Raw genomic sequence first — 21742 nt, 5'->3', positions numbered from 1 at the left:
TGAAATACTTTACTGCAGATATTCCAGCACCCCAATGTTCATCGCAGCATGGTTTACAATAGCCAGGACATGGAAGCAACCTAGATGCCCATCAGCAGAGGAATGGATAAGGAAGCTGTGGTACATATACACCATGGAATATTACTCAGTCATTAAAAAGAATTCATTTGAATCAGTTCTAATGAGATAGATGAAACTGGAGCCCATTATACAGAGTGGAGTAAGCCAGAAAGATAAAGACCAATACAGTATACTAACGCATATATATGGAATTTAGAAAGATGGTAACGATAACCCTATATGCAAAATAGAAACAGAGACACAGAAGTACAGACCAAAAATGTTTTGACTATTCTTTTTAAAATCACATTTAATTTGAAAATAGGAAATATGTTTTTAAACCTAATCAGAAACTGAATATATGCCATAAAAGAATGCCAAAAATGTCACAAGAACCAGGAAGAAGTCTTTATTATTTGATTATTTTAATCTAGTTACTTAGTTATAGTAAAAAAATGCATAAAACAATAAATTACTATATTTAGAAAGTAATTATTTTCTCTTAAATCAGACAAATTGGACAAACTTTGGTCCAGTTTATTAAGGCATAACTGATACATAAAAATTGAATATATTTAAGATGTACAAGTGATGATTTAATATATGTATACATTGTGAAGTAATTATCACAATAAAGTTAATCAACACATCCATCACATTATATAGTTAATATTTTCACATGTGTGGTGAGAACACTTAAGATCTGTTCTCGGGAAATTCCAAGTATACAATACATTATCATTCACTATAGTTGTCTGGCTATACATTAGATTCCCAGAACATAGTCATCATATAACTGAACATCTGTACCCTGTGGCCAACATTTACTTATTTTCCCAATCCCCAATTCCTGGCAATCTTCACTCTACCCTCTGCTTCTAAGAGATTTAATGTTTTAGATTTCATATATGAGTGAGATCATGCAATATCTGTCTTTCTCTGTCTGGCTTCTTTTATTTGGTGTAGTGTCCTCCAGGTTCAGTCACGCTGTTGCCACAGCAAGATTTCCTTCCTTTGGAATATAGGTATAGATATAGATGTAGAATTTGTCATTGTCCTTCTTTGGGATTGGAATGAAAACCAACCTTTTCCAGTCCTATGGCCCCTGTTGAGTTTTCCAAATTTGCTGACGTATTGAGTGCAGTACTTTTCAGCATCATCTAGACAGTGTATTAGAAAGCAAAGACATCATTTTACTGACAAATGTCCGTAAAGTCAAAGTTATGGTTTTTCCAGCAGTCATGTACAGATGTAAGAGTTGGACCATAAGGAAGGCTGAGCACTGAAGAACTGATGCTTTCAAATCGTATTGCTGGAGAAGACTCTTGAGAGTCTTCTTGGACTGCAAGAAGATCTTGGACTGCAAGGAGATCAAACCCATTAATCCTAAAGGAAGTCAACCCTGAATATTCATTAGAAGGACTGATGTTAAAGCTGAAGCTCCAATTTGGCCACCTGATGAAAACAGCCAACTCATTGGAAAAGACCTTGATGCTGGGAAAGATTGAAGGCCAAAGGAGAAGGGGGTGGCAGAGAATGAGATGGTTAGATGGCATTACCAATTCAATGGACATGAATTCGAGCAAACTCTAGGAGATAGTGGAGAACAGAGGAGCCTGGCAAGCTACAGTCCACGTGGTCGAAGAGAGTTGGACACGACTTAGTGACCGAACAAGAACAACATAAATGTAAATATATGAATACATACATCTTATATCTTCCTTATCCAATTAACTGTCAACAGACACTTAGTTGTTTTCTTTTCGACTAGTGTGAATAATGCTACAATGAACATGGAAGTGCAGATATGTCTTGGAGATCCTGATAGCATGTCCTAAGGATATATATCCAGAATGAGGTTGCTGAATCATTCATATGATTGATTTTTTGCTTTTAATTTAACAAAATTGTAAGGACTTTTCCATACTTCCTTATTTTCATACTTTCATAACAACTGTACACTGATACGCTCTCACCAACAGTCTACTAGGGTTCTCTTGTGAAGTCTTGCTATCTCTTGTCTTTTGGTAAAAGTCATCATAATAGGTGTGAGGTTTTGATTTGTGTTTTCTTGATGATTAGTGATTTAAAACCCCTTTTCAGGTACCTCCTGGCCATTTTGTTTTCCAGTTATCTGTGTCTCTCCTCTGGAGAAATGTCTATTCATGTTCTTTGCCTATTTTTAATTGGATTATTTTATTTTTTTTTCAATTGAGCTGTATATGTTATTTATATTATTTAGATATTAACTCTTTATCACATTTGCAAATATTTTCTCCTATTCTATAGGTGGCCTTTACATTTTGCTGACATTTTCCTCAGTGTGCATAAGACTTTTAGCTTGATATAGTCCCATTTGCCTCCAGGGTCACAGATGGATGTGTGTTCTGCCTATTCCTGAGCAGGCAGGGTTACTTCTGGACTGTGGCCGAGCAGAGTCAGAGCTGGGTCATGGGCTGCATAGTCTAGCTAAAGCTATGTCAGTTTTTTTTTCTTTTCTTTTCTTTAAACGAAAAACCAACTCCTACTTTCATTGATCCCTTCTATTATCTTTCTAGTCTCTTTTTCACTTATTTTTCTCTAATCTTTATTATTTTCTTCCTTTTGCTAACTTTGAGCTGAGTTTGCTCTCCCTTTTCTAGTAGAAAGTTAGACTAAAACTATGTAAAGCTGTTTATTTGACATCTTTCCCCCACTAAATTTAGGCATTTATCATAACAAGTTTTCCTCTAAGAACTGTTTTTGCTGAATACCATGCATTTTAGTGTACTGTGTTTCCATTTTCATTTATCTCAAGATACTTTTTGATTTACTGTTTGAATCCTTTTCTATCTATTGGTTATTCAGGGCCATCTTAATTAATTTCCACATATGAATAAATGTTCCCATTTTCCTCCTGTAATTGATTTCTAGTTTCATACCAGTATTGTCAGAAAAGATACTTTAAATTGAGTTCACAGACAGATTTGCTCATGAGAGCCTGTTAGAAGGTCTACAGATGGGCTTCTTCATGGTACATAGCTAGGATCAAAATCAGCATGTCCATTATCCAAGGCATGGGTAGGCATAGCTTGTCCCAGGTTGCTTGGGGGATGGTAATGTTGGCAGAACCAAAGCTAAATGAGACTATAGACAAGTCCGCAGGGGAACTGGGCTTCTTCTGGATCTGTAGCTAGAACCATGGTCAACAAGCGTCCACCTGTGCTTGGTCTTGCCTTATCAAAATGGCATTTCTTAGTCTTGGGTTCCATCAGGGTGAATACTACAGCTTCCATGAATGGTAATGGATGGCCGCCAAATTACTGTTTCTGTGGGAGGAAACAAACAGAGCATCTCCTATCCTGTCATCTTGCTGACATCATCTCTAGGTGAATTAATTTGTATATTGGGAAATAGGAAACAGGTTTATCTAATTCAGTGGATATTTCTTCCTTCAGTAAATAGCAAGTACAAATATTTGGCAATCTTGATTTAAAAAAAAAAAATGAACCTAAGGTTAAAAATGAAACGGGCAGCCTGGGCCTCCTTTTATGGTTTTGTGTTGAGGTTGTTGATCATCTCCCCACCTCCGTCCTATAAAACAAACCTTAACTGGACAAAATTTACAAAGCAACCATTTCTTGCTGATTATAGGCATACAATAAATTGAGAAATATTTGTTTTTGAAGACTTCCAAAAAATTTTTTCACATAAGAATGTGGGAGTCTGAGGCCTATTTGCTAGTGGTTCTTCCGATCCCAACCTTCCACTTGCACAACTATAGTTATAGATGATAACTATAGTTTTATTAGCTTGGGTCTGGCCTCAAAACTTGCAGCTTTGCTATCAAAGAAGGTACGCTTGATTTGTAGCAGGGCATAAAAACTCACAGCTCTGACACACTGCTATATTTGCCTGAATTAGTCAATAGTAACCTGAAGTAGATTGTGATGAGATTAGAACCAATTAAAGGTTTATCTTGTAATCCCCAGAATAAAGAAGTCTCATAAATATAGTTAATAAAAGGGAATTAAAATTGAATATATGTGTGTGTGTGTGTGTATATATATATGCTTATATATATATATATATAATTGGACACAACTGAGCAACATATATATATATGTTTATATATATATATATATATATATATATATGAAATATATATATATTTCAAAGGGTTGCAAAAATTGGACACAACATATATATATATGTTGCTCAGTTGTGTCCAATTTTTGCAACCCTTTGAAATGTAGCCCATTCTGTCCATGGGATTTTCCAGGCAACAATACTGGAGTGGGTTGCCATTTCCTCATCCAGGGGATCTTCCCAACCCAGGGATCAAACATGAGTCTCTTGCAACTCCTGTATTGGCAGGTGGAAACTATAACACTGCACCACCTGGGAAGCTATATATATATTTAACCAAAAAGAAGATAGTAAATGGGAGACAGAGAAATCAAAAAGATGTAAGACATATGGAATACTGATTGCAAAATATAAATGGATTAAACATTTCAGTTAAAAGGCATGGAGTGTCACACTGGATAAAAATGATACAACTGTATGCTTTCTACTAGAGATATGCTTTAGATCCAAAGACACAAATGAGTTCAAAGTTAAAAGATGGAAGAAGATACAACATGAAAGTAATAACACAAACAATAACTGTAGAAAAGCCATAGAATCTATCTTAACCACCTACATATGTATCATTTCAGCTTTTCTTTTTTTTCCCATTTATTTTTTATTAGTTGGAGGCTAATTACTTTACAATATTGTAGTGGTTTTTGTCATACATTGACGTGAATCAGCCATGGATTTACATGTATTCCCCATCCCGATCCCCCCCTCCCACCTCCCTCTCTACCCAATCCCTCTGGGTCTTCCCAGTGCACCAGGCCCGAGCACTTGTCTCATGCATCCAACCTGGGCTGGTGATCTGTTTCATCCTTGATAATATATATGCTTCGATGCTGTTCTTTCGAAACATCCCACCCTCGCCTTCTCCCACAGAGTCCAAAAGTCTGTTCTGTACATCTGTGCCTCTTTTTCTGTTTTAGGGTTATCGTTACCATCTTTATAATTCCATATATATGTATTAGTATACTGTATTGGTCTTTATCTTTCTGGCTTACTTCACTCTGTATAATGGGCTCCAGTTTCATCCATCTCATTAGAACTGATTCAAATGAATTCTTTTTAATGACTGAGTAATATTCCATAGTGTATATGTACCACAGCTTCCTTATCCATTCGTCTGCTGATGGGCATCTAGGTTGCTTCCATGTCCTGGCTATTATAAACAGTGCTGCGATGAACATTGGGGTACACATGTCTCTTTCAGATCTGGTTTCCTTGGTGTGTATGCCAGAAGTGGGATTGCTGGGTCATATGGCAGTTCTAATTCCAGTTTTTTAAGAAATCTCCACACTGTTCTCCATAGTGGCTGTACTAGTTTGCATTCCCACCAACAGTGTAAGAGGATTCCCTTTTCTCCACACCCTCTCCAGCATTTATTGCTTGTAAACTTTTGGATAGCAGCCATCCTGACTGGCGTGTAATGGTACCTCATTGTGGTTTTGATTTGCATTTCTCTGATAATGAGTGATGTTGAGCATCTTTTCATGTGTTTGTTAGCCATCTGTATGTCTTCTTTGGAGAAATGTCTGTTTAGATCTTTGGCCCATTTTTTGATTGGGTCATTTATTTTTCTGGAATTGAGCTGCGTGAGCTGCTTGTATATTTTTGAGATTAATCCTTTTTCTGTTGCTTCGTTTGCTATTATTTTCTCCCAATCTGAGGGCTGTCTTTAAATAAACAAATGGGACCTAATTAAACTGAAAAGCTTTTGCACAACAAAGGAAACTATAAGCAAGGTGAAAAGACAGCATTTCAGCTTTTCTTGATCAGGAACCTGGGTAGGTCAAGTATAGATTTTCTCTCCTCTCCTTATGGGGTCAGCCAGACAGTTCAGGGCTCTTATCAGCAAAAGGGAGTTAGAAATGCCTGCAGCTATTTCTTTAGAAGCAACTTCTCAAACTTTTGTGACTCTATATTGAAACTAACAATGTTGAGGTACATGAGGAAATATTCTCTAGTAAAAGTCTACAACTGGTAGGTGGGAAAACTGAACAGGAAGCACGTGAGGCTGTTTGCAGCATCACAGTCCTGGAGTCCAGGGATAAGGTGGGATAGTTGCCCAAGCAGTAAGAGTCCTTTGCCCACAACCATCCCACCCCATCGCTTGGTTTTCATGTTGTTTTCCTTGATTCTGTTTGGCTCTTCCCAGCTCTGGAGAAGTGCCAAATTTTCTACCTCTGACAACCTGTCTCTAGCACCTGTGTCTGCTTGAGGTCTGGGGTGACTGCTCTTCTAAATGAATCAAACATTTCTCATGCCTACCAGCTGTATGTGAGCAGTCTGATTTCTCTACATCTTCACTCACAGTGGTTACTTTCTGTCTGTTATTTAGAGACATGCTAATGGTTGTGAATTATTATCTTGTTGTAGTTTAGATGTGCATTTCCTAAATGATGAATGATGTTATACATCTTTTCATGTGCTTTTTATCCATTTGTACATTTTATTTTGAGAAATGTTTACCCAGATTATTTGCCCATTTTTAATAAGTACTTTTTCCCCTTTTATCATTTTTTAAGCTTTTTATTTTATATTGGGGTATTGTTGCTGCTTCGTCACTCAGTCATGTCTGACACTCTGTGGCCCATGAACTGTAGCCTGCCAGGCTCCTCTGACCATGGAATTTTCCAGGCAAGAATACTGGAGCCAGTTGCATTTCCTACTCCAGTGCTTCTTCCTGACCTAGGGATTGAACTCATGTCTCTTGATGTCAAGTGGATTCTTTACCACTAACACCACCTGGGAAGCCTTATAGTCAAATAACAATGTTGTGAGAGTTTCAGGTGGAGAGCAAAGGGATTCAGTCACACATACACATGTATCCATTCTCCCTCAAACTCTCCTCTCATCCAAGCTGCCACATTCTATTAAGCAAAGTTCCCTGTGCTATGCTGTAGGACTTTGTTGGTTATCCATTTCAAATACAGCAGTGTGTACATGTTGATCCCAAACTCCCTATCCCTCATCCCCTTTCTTCCCCCTGATAACCATAAGTTCATTCTCTAAGTCTGTCTATTTCTGTTTTGTAAACAAGCTCATTGGTATCATATCTTTTTAGATTCCACATATAAGGGATGCTGTATGATATTTCTCCTTCTCTGTCTGACTTGGTTGACTCAACATGACAATATCTAGGTCATCTGTATTGCATGTTGCTGCAAATAGCATTATTTTGTTCTTTTTAATGACTGAATAATACTCCATTGTATATATGTACCACATCTTATTTATCTGTTCCTCTGTTGATGGACATTTAGGTTGCTTCCATGTCTTGGCTCCTGTGAGCAGTGCCACAATGAACACTGGGGTTCATGTATCATTCCAGACCATTTTTTTCTCTAGGTATATGCCCAGTAGTAGGATTCCATGGTCATATGGTAGCTCTATTTTTTAGTTTTCCAAGGAACCTCCATGATGTTCTCAATAATGGTGTACCAACTTACATTCCCACCAACAGTGTAGGAGGGTTTCCTTTTCTCTACACCCTCTCTCTTTCTATTGTTTGTAGATTTTTTGATGGTAGTTATTCTGACTGATGTGAGGTGATAATCTCATTATAGTTTTGATTTGTATTGCTCTAGTCATGAGTGATGTTCAGCATATACTCATGTGCCTTCTGTCCATGCATGTCTTCTTTGGAGAAATGTCTGGTTAGGTCTTCTTCCCATTTTTTGATTGGGCTGTTTGTTTTGATGATGTTAAGCCTTGTGAGCTGTTTTGAAGACTAATCCTTTGTCTGTCACATCATTTGCCATTTGCCCATTTTTAAGTTGGATTATCCTATTTTTTAAATTATTGAGTTGTAATTATTCCATATGCATTTGTAAGAAATGTATAAGGCCTTCTACTGTTTGGTGGTGTGTTCTTTAATTTCTGCTAGGTCTAGTTTTTTAATAGTGTTGTTTAAATATTCTATTTCTCTATTGATTATTTCTAATTTTTCTCTCCATTATTGGAAATGGGATACTAAAGTCTTCAACTATTAACACTGAATTATCTATTTCTCCCTTCAGTTTTGTTAGTCTATATTGCTTTTAATTTAAGGCTCTCTTGCTATGATTAGAACTGATGTATATTCTTGATATGTTGCTCCATTTATCTTTATATAAAGCACTTGTTTGTCTCTAGTAACTTGTTTGTCTCTAGTAATCTGTCTTTTAGAAAAGTTTTATTGGTGTATAGTTGATCCCTTAATGGATAACTGCCTTGTCGTGTGAAGGGGCTTGTGTAACTCACTGAAGCTATAAGTCATACAATTGAAACTATAACTCAATCAAACTATAAGCATGACACTGAAAGATGAGTCCTCCAAGCCAGAAGGTGTCCAACATGCTACTGGGGAAAAGAGGAGGACAATTACTAATAGCTCCAGAAAGAATGAAGCCACAGGGCCAAAGCATAACCGACGCTCAGTAGTGGATGTGTCTGGTGATGTAAAATCTGATGCTGTAAAGAACAGTATTGCATAGGAACCTGGAATGTTAGGTCCATGAATCAAGGTAAACTGGACATGGTCAAGCAGGAAATGGCGAGAATAGACATCAAAATCTTAGGAATCAGTGAACTAAAATGGAAAGGAACGGGTGAATTTAATTCAGATGACCATTATACCTACTACTATCAGAAAGAATCACATAGAAGAAATGGAATAGTCCTCATAATCAACAAAAGAGTCCAAAATTCAGTACTTGGGTACAACTTCAGAAATGACAGAATGATCTCGGTTCATCTCCAAGGCAAACCACTCAACATCACAGTAATACAAGTCTATGCCCCAAAGACTAATGCCAAAGGAGATGAAGATGATCAGTTCGGTGAAGACCTAGAAGACCTCCTAGAACTAACACCAAAAAAAAAAAAACGAAGAAAGAAAAAAGATGTCCTATTTATTATAGGGGATTGGAATGCAAAAATAGGATGTCAAGAGATACCTGGAATAACAGGCAAGTTTGGCCTTAGAGCACAAAATGAAGCAGGGCAAAGGTTAACAGAATTCTGTCAAGAGAATGGACTGGTCACAGCAAACACCCTTTTTCAACAACACAAGAGACAACTTCACACATGGATATCACCAAATGGTCAATACTTAAATCGAATTGATAACATTCTTTGTAGCTGAAAATGGAGAAGCTGTAGACAGTCAGCAAAAACAAGACCTGGAGCTGACTGTGGCTCAGATCATCAGGTTATCATAGCAAAATTCAGACTTAAACTAAAGAAAGTGGGGAAAACCACTAAGCCAGCCAGATACAACTTAAATCCCCTATAAATATACAGTGGAAAATGATTAATATATTCAAGGATTAGATCTAGGAAACAGAATGCCTGAAGAACTATAGACAGAGGTCCATAATATTGCATAGGAGGCAGCAAACAAAACCATCCCAAAGAAAAAGAAAAGCAAGAAGGCAAAGTGGTTGTCTGAGGAGGCTTTACAAATAGCTGAAGAAGGAAGAGACGTGATAAGCAAGGGAAAAAGGAAAAGGTACACTCAACTAAATGTAGAGTTCCAGGGAATAGCAAGGAAATACGAGTAGGCCTTCTTCAATGAACAATGCAAAGAAATAGAGGACAAAAACAGAAGGGGAAAGACTAGAGATCTCTTCAGGAAAATTGGAAATAGCAAAGGAACATTCCACCCAAGGATGGGCACAATAAAGGACAGAAACTGTAAAGACCTAATAGAAGCAGAAGAGATCAAGAAGAGATAGAAAGAATAAAGAACTGTACAAAGAAGATCTTAATGACCCAGATAACCACTATGGTGTCGTCATTCACCCAGAGCCAGACCTCCTGGAGTGTGAAGTCAAGTGGGCCTTAGAAATCACTGATGTTAATAAAGCTAGTGGAGGTGATGCAATTGCAGCAGAGCTACTTAAAATCTTGAAAGATGATGCTATCAAAGTGCTGCACCAATTCAGTTCAGTTCAGTTCATTCACTCAGTCCTGTCTGACTTTTTGCAACCCCATGTTCTGCAACATGTCAGGACTCCCTGTCCATCAACAACTCCTGGAGTTTACCCAGATTCATGTCCATTGAGTTGGTGATGCCATCCAACCATGTCATCCTCTGCTGTTCCCTTCTCCTCTGGCCCTCAATCTTTCCAAGCATCAAGGTCTTTTCAAGAGTTAGCTCTTCCCATTAGGTGACCAAAGTATTGGAGCTTCAGCTTCAACATCAGTCCTTCCAATGAACACCCAGGACTGATCCCCTTTAGGATGGACTGGTTGGATCTCCTTGCAGTCCAAGGGACTCTGAGTCTACTCCAACACCAGAGTTCAAAAGAATCAATTCTTCAGTGCTCACCTTTCTTCACAGTCCAACTCTCACATCCATACATGACTACTGGAAAAACCATAGCCTTGACTAGATGGACCTTTGTTGACAAAGTAATGTCTCTGCTTTTTAGGTGCTAAATGTCTAGGCTGGTCATAACTTTCCTTCCAAGGAGTAAGCATCCTTTAATTTCATGGCTGCAGTCACCCTCTGCAGTGATTTTGGAGCCCAAAAAAGTAAAGTCAGCCACTGTTTCCACAGTTTCCCCATCTATTTGCTGTGAAAGTGATGGGACTGGATGCAATGATATTAGTTTTATGAATATTGAGTTTTAAGCCAACTTTCCACTCTGCTCTTTCACTTTCATCAAGAGGCTCTTTAGTTCTTCTTCACATTCTGCCATAAGGGTGGTGTCATATGCATATCTGAGGTTATTGATATTTCTCCTGGCAATCTTGATTCCAACTTGTGCTTCATCAAACCTAGCATTTCTCAAGACGTACTCTACATATAAGTTAAATAAGCAGAGTGACAATATACAGCCTTGACGTACTCCTTTTCCTATTTGGAACCAGGCTGTTGTTCCATGACCAGTTCTAACTGTTGCTTGCTGACCTGTATACAGGTTTCTCAAGAGGCAGGTCTGGTGATCTGGTATTCCCATCTCTTTCAGAATTTTCCACAGTTTATTGTGATCCACATAGTCAAAGGGTTTGGCATAGTCAATAAAGCAGAAATAGATGTTTTTCTGGAACTCTCTTGGTTTTTTGATGATCCAGTGGATGTGGGCAATTTGATCTCTGGTTCCTCTGCCTTTTCTAAAACCATCTTGAACATATGGAAGTTCATGATTCATGTATTGCTGAAGCCTAGCTTGGAGAATTTTGAGCATTACTTTGCTAGCGTGTGAGATGAGTGCAGTTATGTAGTGGTTTGAGCATTTTTGGCATTGCTTTTCCTTGGGATTGAAATGAAAACAACTTTTCTAGTCCTGTGGCCACTGCTGACTTTTCCAAATTTGCTGGCATGTTGAGTGCAGCACTTTCACAGAGTCATCTTTTAGGAATTGAAATAGCTCAACTGGAATTCCATCACATCCACTACCTTTGTTTGTGGTGATGATTCCTAAGGCCTACTTGACTTCACATTCCAGGATGTCTGGCTCTAGGTGAGTGATCACACCATTGTGATTATCTGGGTTGTAAAAATCATTTTTGTACAGTTCTTCTGTGTGTTCTTGCCGTCTCTTCTTAATGTCTTCTGCTTCTGTTAGGTCCATATCATTTCTGTCCTTTATTGAGCCCATCGTTGCATGAAATGTTCCCTTTGTATCTCTAATTTTTTCGAGATCTCTAGTCTTTCCCATTCTATCATTTTCCTCTATTTCTTTGCACTGATCACTGAGGAAGGCTTTCTTATCTCTCCTTGCTATTCTTTGGAACTCTGCATTCAAATGGGTATATCTTTCTTTTTCTCCTTTGCTTTTCTCTTCTCTTCTTTTCACAGCTATTTGTGAGGCCTCCTCAGACAGCCATTTTGCTTTTTTGCATTTCTTTTTCTTAGGGATAGTCTTGCTCCCTGTCTCCTGTACAATGCCATGAACCTCTATTCTTAGTTCACTAGGCACTCTGTCTATCAGATCTAGTCCCTTAAATCTATTTCTCACTTCCACTGTATAGTCATAAGGGATTTGATTTAGGTCATACCTCAATGGTCTAGTGGTTTTCCCCACTTTCTTCAATTTCAGTCTGAATTTGGCAATAAGGAGTTCATGATCTGAGCCACAGTCAGCTCTCCATCTTGTTTTTGCTGACTGTATAGAGCTTCTCCATCTTTGGCTGAAAAGAATATAATCAATTTGATTTTGGTGTTGACCATCTGGTGATGTCCATGTGTAGAGTCTTCTCTTGTGTTGTTCGAAGAGGGTGTTTGCCATGACCTGTGCATTCTCTTGGCAGAACTCTATTAGCCTTTGCCGTGCTTCATTCTGTACTCCAAGGCCAAATTTGCCTGTTACTCCAGGTATTTCTTCATTTCCTATTTTTGCATTCCAATTCCCTATAATGAAAAGGACATTTTTTGGGGTGTTAGTTCTAAAAGGTCTTGTGGGTCTTCATAGAACCATTCAACTTCAGCTTCTTCAGTTTTACTGGTCGGGGCATAGACTTGGATTACCATGATATTGAATAGCTTGCCTTGGAAACAAACAGAGATCATTCTGTCGTTTTTGAGATTGCATCCAAATACTGCATTTTGGACTCTTTTGTTGACTATGATGGCTACTCCATTTCTTCTAAGGGATTCCTGCCCACAGTAGTAGATATAATGGTCATATGAGTTAAACTCACCCATTCCAGTCTATTTTAGTTTGCTGATTCCTAAAATGTCGACATTCACTCTTGCCATCTCCAGTTTGGCCACTTCCAATTTGCCTTGATTCATGGACCTCGCATTTCAGGTTCCTATGAAATATTGCTCCTACAGCATTGGACCTTGCTTCTATCACCAGTCACATCCACAACTGGGTGTTGTTTTTGATTTGTCTCCATCCCTTTATTCTTTCTGGAGTTACTTGTCCACTGATGTCCGGTAGTATATTGGGTACCTACCGACCTGGGGAGTTCATGTTTCAGTGTCCTATCTTTCTGCCTTTTCATAGTGTTCATGAGGTTCTCAAGGCACTAATACTGAAGTGGTTTGCCATTCCCTTCTCCAGTGGACCACATTTTGTCAGAACTCTCCACCATGACCCAGCTGTCCTGGGTGGCCATATATACCATGGCTTAGTTTCATTGAGTTGCACAAAGCTGTGGTCCATGTGATCAGATTGGCTAGTTTTCTGTGATTGTGGTTTCAGTCTGTCTGCCCTCTGTTGCCCTCTGTCAGCGCCTACTGTCTTACTGGAGTGGCGACCAGCGGCTGCATGGTACTAGAGCAGCTTGCGTCAGAGAAGAGATACCCCACGTCCAAGGTCAGGAGCAGCGGCCAAGAGGAGATACCCCACATCCAAGGTCAGGAGTGGAGCCCGTGAGGAAATACCCTATATCCAAGGTAAGAGAAATCCCAATAAGACTGTAGGCGCTGCACCAATATGTCAGCAAATTTGGAAAACCCAACAGTGGAAGTACTAAATAGTGTTCAAACCACTGGACAATTGCACTCATCTCCCATGCTAGTAAGGTTTAGCTCAAAATCCTGTATGCTAGGCTTCAGCATTACAAGAACCAAGAACTTCTAGATGTCCAAGCTGGGTTCAGAAAAGGCAGAGGCACAAGACATCAAATTGCCAACATTTACAGGATCACAGAGAAGGCAAGGGAATTCCAGAAAAAAACTTATCTCTGTTTCATTGACTACACTAAAGTCTATAACTGTGTGGATGATAATGAACTGTGGAAAACACTTAAAGAGCTGGGAATACCAGACTAACTCACTGGTCTCCTGAGAAGCCTGTATGTCTGTTAAGAAGCAACAGTTAGAACCCTATATGGGGCAACTGATTGGTTCAGGATTGAGAAAGGAGTATGGCAAGGCTGTTTACTGACACTCTGTCTATTTTAACTTATATGCAGAGCACATCATAAGAAATGCTGGGCTGGATGAGTTACAAGCTGGAATCAAGATTTCTGGGAGACACATCAACAATATGCAGAGGATACCACCCTAACAGCAGAAAGAAAAAGAGGAAATAAAGACCCTCTTGATGAGGGTGAAGGAGAAGAGTGAAAAAACCCGGCTTAAAACGCAATATTTAAAAAAAAAAAAAAAAACTAAGATCATGACATCTGGCCCCATCATTTCATGGCAAATAAAAGGGAAAAAGGTGGAAGCAGTGACAGATTTTCTCTTCTTGGGCTCTAAAATCACTGCAGATGGTGACTGCAGCCTTGAAATTAGATGATTGCTTCTTGGCAGGAAAGCTATGACACACCTAGACAATGTGTTAAAAAGCAAAGACATCTCTTTGCTGACAAACGTCCATATAATCAAGGCTATGGTCTTTCCAATAGCCACATATGGTTGTGAGAGCTGAACTATAAAGAAGGCAGTGTTGAAGAATTGATGTTTTCAAACTGAAGTGCTGGAGAAGATCCCTGAGAGTCTCTTGGACAGTAAGGAGATCAAACCAGTCAATCTTGGGGGAAATCAACCCTAACTGCTTATTGGAAGGACTGTTGCTGAAGCTGAAAATCCAGTAATTTGGCCACCTAATGCAAATAGCTGACTCATTAGAAAAGTCTCTGATGTTGGGAAAGAATGAAGGCAGAAGGAGAATAGGATGATAGAGGATGAGATGACTGGATGGCATCACCATTGCAATGGACATGAACTTGGGCAAACTCTGAGAGATGGTGGGGGGCAGGGAGGCCTGGTGTGCTGCAGTTAATGGGGTCATGAAGTTAATGGGGACACGACTTGGTGACTGAACACATCAACAATCACATAGTTGAATTACAATGTTATAAAGAACATAGTGTGTGTGTGTGTGTGTGTGTGTGTATCTGTTTTCATATTATTTTCCATTCTAGTTTATCACAGGATATTGAAAGTAGTTCCCTGTGCCACAGAGTAAGACCTTACTGTTTCAATTTGTCTTAAAGTCTATTTTAAAAATATGTATTCGTATAGCCATTCCAATTCCCTTTAGGTTACTGTTTGCATGGTATATATCTTTTTACATAATTTTACTTTCAACCTATTTTTGTTTTTGTAGATAAAATGTCTCTCGTAGATGGCATGTAGTTGAAGCATGGAGTTGCAGAGGAGAAAATTGGAAAAGTTAAAATACCACAAGTCTCACTGTTCTTAATGAGATTTAACCATTTTTCTTGGATGAATGTTCCCTGGATTTCTGTAAGCCTTTGGTTAATTTGCAGAGTTTAGAAAGGCTGGTTCTGACAATTTTTACCAATGTTCTCAATTTTTTACAGATGAGAAGTTTTTTTGGAAGTTTTAGCCTACCATTTTCAGGGATGTAACCATGTAATCTGATTTTTTTTTAAATGGTGTATCAAACAAAGATACTGAGATATCCATAAATTACTATAAAAGAGAATTATCAATATAATCTTTGTTAAGCATAAATAATAATTCAAGTCTTGCATTAATACCTTTTGAGGACTGTATTATATAATGATTTTTGGTTAGTGGTTCAAAATGAAATTACTTTTAGAGAAAGGAAAAGGAATGTCTGCCTAACTTGTGAGAAAATGTGGGATTGTTTCTATATCTTTATGCTTTAGTCTAGACATTAGATACTTTTAGTTCCTCTGAATAGACAGCTTTGTCTTCTTGTTTCTAAGTCTCTGAGTATACCTTTCCCTGTACTTTCCTGTCCTTCCGTAGAATGGAAGCATTCCTTGATATGCTTAACTATCCCCTCCTTATTTTGGAGTACACATTAATTTCTCTGGTATATAGACCCTGACAACCAAGTCCAACAGTGTCAAGAGAATGGGTTCAAAAAGGAAATGATGACAAAGAATAACTGGACTTTCTGCTTGTACCTTAAAAAATCAATACTTTTACTTAACTAGTTACAGCAATATAGGAGAGTTTGGTGTATACAGGGGTTGCAAATAATGTTTCAGATTGAAAATAGACACAAGACAGATCATGAAAATGAGTGTATAGGTGGTACTCAGATTTGCCTTTTATTTATGTATTTATTTATTAACTTACAATTTCATTTTCTAACTTTTATTTTATATTGGAGTAAAGTTTATTTACAATGTTGTGTTAGTTTCAGGTATACAACAAAGTGATTCAGTTATGCATACATATATATTAATATATATTCTTTTTCATATTCATTGCCCAGTTAGGTTATTGCAGAATATTGAGTTTCCTGTGCTATACAGTATGTCCTTGCTGGTATTTAGAATATCACTTCTTTAATAATATAGATCTGTATTGTTAAATATTGAGGAGTTAAATATTAAAGTGGGATGACCATTCACTAGGCTATCACAATCTTACAGGCAAAAGCTATATAAGCCAAAACTAAAGCAAGAAAAAATGAAATAGAGGGAAAGAGATATTTGGAGTCAGACTATATAATACTTGACTATAAATAAAGATAACTAGCACAAGGATACTACAAGTAAATAACAATATCTTGGAATAAGATTCGAGCATCATACCAAGAATTCTGTCTTATTATGTCTACTGGAATGGAGAACATCTATATAGAGGAGCAATGGGAATAGAAGAAGAATTCAGTTTTGGACTGAATTCAGTAGGGGACAGAAAGGACAGAAACGATAGAGATCTAGTAGACACTGAGGAGATCAAAAAGAGATGGCAAGACTACATGGAAGAACTGTACAAAAAAGATCTTAATGAACTGGATAACTACCATGGTGTGGTCAGGCACCCAAAGCCAGACATCCTGGCATGTGAAGTCAAGTGAGCCTTAGGAAGCATTGCTGTTAATAAAGCTAGTGGATGTGATGAAATTCAGTAGAGCTATTCAAAACACTAAAGTATGATACTATCAAAGTGTTGCACTCAATATGTCACAATTCTGGAAGACCCAGCAGTGGCCACAGGACTGGAAAAGGTCAATTCTTATCCCAATTCCCAAGAAGAGTAGTACTAAAGAATGTTCTAACCTTCAGACGATTGTACTCATCTCCCATGCTAGTAAGTTCATGCTAAAAATCTTGCATGCTACACTTTAGCATTACATGAATGAAGAACTCCCAGATGTCCAAGGTGGGTTTAGAAAAGGCAGAGGAACCAGAGATCAAATTGCAAACATTCACTGGATCATAGAGAAAGTAAGGGAATTCCAGAAGAACATCTACCTCTGTTTCCTTGACTAAAGCCTTTCACTGTGTGGTGGTGGTGATTTAGTCTCTAAGACATGTCTGACTCTTGCAACCCCATGGACTGTAGCCTGCCAGGCTCCTCTGTCCACGGGGATTCTCCAGGCAAGAGTACTGGAGTTGGTTGCCATTTCCTTCTCCACTTTCACTGTGTGGATTATAACACACTATGGAAAGCTCTTAAAGAGATGGGAACACCAGACCATCATATCTGTCTCCTGAGAAGCCTATTTGCAGGTCAAGAAGCTACAGTTAGAAGCCTTTATGGAACAACTGATTGGTTCAAGATTGAGAAATGAGTACAACAGGTCTGTTAGCTGTCCTCCTGTTTATTTAACCTATATGCTGAGCACATCCTGAGCAATGCCTGGTTGGATGAGTTACAAACTGGAATCAAGATAAGCAGGAGAAACATCAACCACCTAAGATATGTGGATAATACCACTCTAATGGTAGAAAGCAAAGAAGAACGAAAGAGTCTCCTGATGAGGGTGAAGGAGGAGAGTGAAAAAGCTGGCTTAAAACTTAAAATTAAAAAAACTAAGATCACAGCATCCAACCCCATTACTTCATGGCAAATAGAAGTGGAAAAAGTGGAAGTAGTGACAGATTTTCTCTTCTTAGGCTCTAAAATCTGTGAATTTAGACTGCAGCCATGAAATCAGAAGATGATTGCTTTTCAGCAGTAAAACTATGACAAACCTAGACAGTGTGTGAAAATCAGAGACATTATTTCACCGACAAAGGTCCGTGTAGTCAAGGCTATGGTCTTTCCAGTGGTCATGTATGGTTTTGAGAGCTGGACTTTAAAGAAGGCAGAGCACCAAATAATTGATGTCTTTGAATTGTGGTGGTGGAGAAGACTCCTGAGAGTCCCTTGGATAGTGAGGAGGTCAAGCCAGTCAAGGAAAATCTTAAGGGAAATCAACCCTGAATAATCATTGAAAGGACTGTTGCTGAAGTTGAAGCTCCAGTATTTTGGTCACCTGATGCAAATAGCTGACTCATTAGAAAAGTCTCTGATGCTGGGAAAGATTGAGGGCAGAAGGAGAAGAGGGCATCAGAGGATGAGACGGCTGGATGGCCTCACTGATGCAGTGGACATGAACTTGGGCAAACTTCAGGAGATGATGAGGGACAAGGGGCATGGTGTGCTGCAGCCCAAGAGACTGCAAAGAGCTGGACACAACTGGGTGGCTGAACAACAACAGCAGTGTCTACTGGAATGGAGAACATCTATGGAGGAGCAATGTGAGTAGAAGGAGAATTCAGTTTTGAATTGGATAAGTAATGTGTGATCTGCCCCTGTAACATCTGGATGAAGCCAGATATACATATCTGGAAGCCAAGAGAGAATTCAAGAGAAAGGCCAGAGTTGGAAATATAATTGTATTTTCTTCTGTTTATTACAAGCCACGGATATCATGTGATACAGTCTGAATGAGATACAATTGGAAATTTGTTGGATGAGAAGTTCCATAGAAGTGTACAACTTTGATTGTAAAAGATATACCCTGGACTGAATACCCCTGTATTTTTCCGTAAATGAACTAAACCCATAAATATTTAATCTATTATTAACAAAATTTTTATACTGTTAAGAATTAAATAGGGTCAGGAAGATCCCTTGGAGAAGGGAATGGCTACCCACTCCAGTATTCTTGCCTGGAGAATTCCACGAACAGAGGAGTCTGGTGGGCTATAGTCCATGGGGTTGCAAAGTCAGACATGACTGAGCTACTAAGACTTTCACTTTTTAAAAAATGAATATAGGAGTTACTCACTCTTAGATGGTAGGTGAATAAGATCATGACTATAAATGCCCAAGACACTCAACTGAGCATTCAGGAAATACCAGCTTGCATATGTTGAGTTGCCATGCAAGTCAAAAAGAGTTATGTCACTAAGGAACAAGTGAACAATTGAAGCAAATAATCCCAACAGGTCAAGTAAAATGGCCCTAGTATTTCAGTTGTTTATGAAATTCATTCTGTAGATGTGTGTCAGGTGCTCACAACTCAGTGAGTGGCCCCTTGTAGGGAAAGTGAAAATGGTAAACATTTTCCTGCATGAGTTTACTTAGTCATTGTAGTTGGTTATCTTGCTGAAATATATTCTTACTCACCACCTTTGTTCTTTATTTCAGTTCCTTAACTCCTTGTCTTCTGGATATCCTTAGTTTGAGAAACTGAATCTCTGTTGATATGTATGTTTCTAAATCACACATACGGGGAGAGAACAAGAGGGCAGAGGGGTAGGTGGACATGGAGTACATCTGTCTCCACGGATACATCAGGAATACCCTTTCAGACACAGAAGTGCATGCAGAACACCAGCTGAGAGCAGACAGGAGTACCTGGCCAGTGGAGAAGAATATATAGAGCCATGCAAAACTTGGTAGAACAAAGGAACTAGGGGAAAAACAGGAGTGTTAGTAGGGCTGGACCTGCCTTCAACAGGTAGGGGAAATGAAGCAGAGATCCGATCCCCACATCAGGGCAATTGTCTGAGTCAGAGGAGAAACATTTAAGGCAGAGAGTGAAACAGCTGATCTGTGGAGGCTTAAGTGGAATGAGAATCAGACAGTCCTTGCTGCAGCCATACATAACTTGGACAGGGACACAGGTGCCCTGGAAGTTGCAGTGGCTGGGACCTGGAGTTTAGGGATTGTGGAGCAATCCCAGGGCGAGGGCTGGTGGTGACTGCAGAGAGATGGATCAAGGGGATGTGAGGGAGGAGATTGTGGTGGGAAATGCCTGTGGAGGAAAGCCAGGCAGCCATGGAAGCAAGGTGATACTGGTGAATCACGCATAGGGGTTGGAGCCATCACCATAGCCTCTCTCTCCCCACCACCAGCACCTGCAGCTGAACAATAGAAAGGCTGGCCCACCAAACACCTGATGCACCAAACTACAGAGTAGGACCCCACCCAGGGTGCTCCTTTAAGTGACTGAAGCGCCGATCTACAGAGTAGCACTCCAGCCAGGGGGCCCCTCTATGTGCCTGACGCATTGAACAATAGAGAAGGACCCCAGGCAAGGGAGCCCTCTAAGTGCCTGAATGGGCGGAGCTATGGAGAAAGACTGGCCAAAGAGGCCTTCTGATTGCCAGCTATAAGAGGCTCAAAAAAAGACTGTGATAGGGCCATAACTCCTGGGGTTGAGACAGTCCATGTCCCTGCACACTTGGTGCTGCCAGATCCCCATAAGCCAAGCAGCTGTGCCACCTTCATGCTCAATTCTCACTGGGGCAGAGCTGCCACAGGTAAAAAAATCTTGCATCTATGTGCACAGGGTCACTTCATCCATGTCCAACTCTTTGCAACCCTGTAGACTGTGGCCTGCCAGGCTTCTCTGCCAGGGGGATTCTCCAGGGAAATATATTAGAGCATATTGGCCAATACTGATTTCATATCCTTCTAGAGCACTATATTTCCTGCTGCCCTAGCCGCCAACTCCCCTGAATATGTGATGCTGCCAGAGATCCTGGGACAAAAGCAGCTGCACCACCTCCACACCTGGCCCTACAGGGGCAAACACAAGTCCTCCAGGGCAACTTCAGGAACAAACCCCAGTGGATGACCCACATGCACAGGTGGAAATAAAACCAGAATTGAAACCCAGGAACAGTGCAGCTAAGGAAGAAGACCCAAAACCTTCCACCAGCTGTACAAGCCACAGATTAAACCCACATGATCAACTAGGCAGACTCTATGTCTATTGAATATATAAAAGGACATTGAGAGCTCCCACAATAGAAAACACTCTATAGTTATAGAGTGATAGCTGTGGACATTGGAGGCAAGAACACACAGGAGGAGGACCAGATTAGAATCTGAGCTGCCCGCACAAGAGGTCCAGAGATCAGCACAGTGTTCTAGGGCATCCTAGGGAGGTGAGGTGAATTGTGACTCCCAGCGAGGAAAAGGACTCTGATAGTGTGATTCAAGAAAAACATTTATTGTTCTTATGTTTTGACTTGTTCTGTAGATTCTTTTGGATTTTTATTTTCCTTTTCATTTCCCTTCTGTTGTAGTTGTTGATTTTATTGGCACTATGAAATCTAATTAAGTTTTTAAACTTTTTTCCCCCCTCAGTCACATTTTTTATTGTTGTTATAAACCTCTGCCTCTACATTGGGTTTTTGCAGTTCTGTGGAGTTTTCCTTTTTTTCTTTCTTCTTCCATTTTTTTTTCTTTTCTCTTTTTTATAATTTTAATTTTTAAGCCTATTATATTTTTTCTACATTTATTCCATTGTTAGCCTTTTCTACTCTTCTTCTGAGTTAATCTTGCAGTTAAACTTTAATGTATATAAATCTTCTTCATCTACCTCTATTTAAATTTGCATATCTATTCTTTCTTTTATTTCCTTCCTTCCCTCTCAACATATTTGTTAGTTTTGTTTTCATTGCTTTATTCCCCACTTGGCACCTTGCTTTAGTTTTGTTTTCC

The 21742-nt window shown here is 39.2% G+C and overlaps 1 long non-coding RNA gene across 1 annotated transcript in view; it reads left to right on the top strand.

Annotated features, from left to right (window-relative positions):
• LOC122680838 overlaps positions 1 to 14241 on the top strand; it is a 29485-nt gene extending 15244 nt beyond the window's left edge. Inside the window, exons 4-5 of the long non-coding RNA XR_006336792.1 lie at positions 13346 to 13510; positions 14032 to 14241. This is a non-coding gene — a long non-coding RNA (uncharacterized LOC122680838). The remainder of the gene's footprint in view (positions 1 to 13345; positions 13511 to 14031) is intronic.
• Positions 14242 to 21742: the final 7501 nt, after the last annotated feature.

Source organism: Cervus elaphus, chromosome 22, assembly GCF_910594005.1.
Source record: "Cervus elaphus chromosome 22, mCerEla1.1, whole genome shotgun sequence".
NCBI classification, from domain to species: domain Eukaryota; kingdom Metazoa; phylum Chordata; class Mammalia; order Artiodactyla; family Cervidae; genus Cervus; species Cervus elaphus.
The sequence above is the reverse complement of the archived record's forward strand: the minus strand, read 5'-3'. Positions and strand labels throughout refer to the sequence as shown.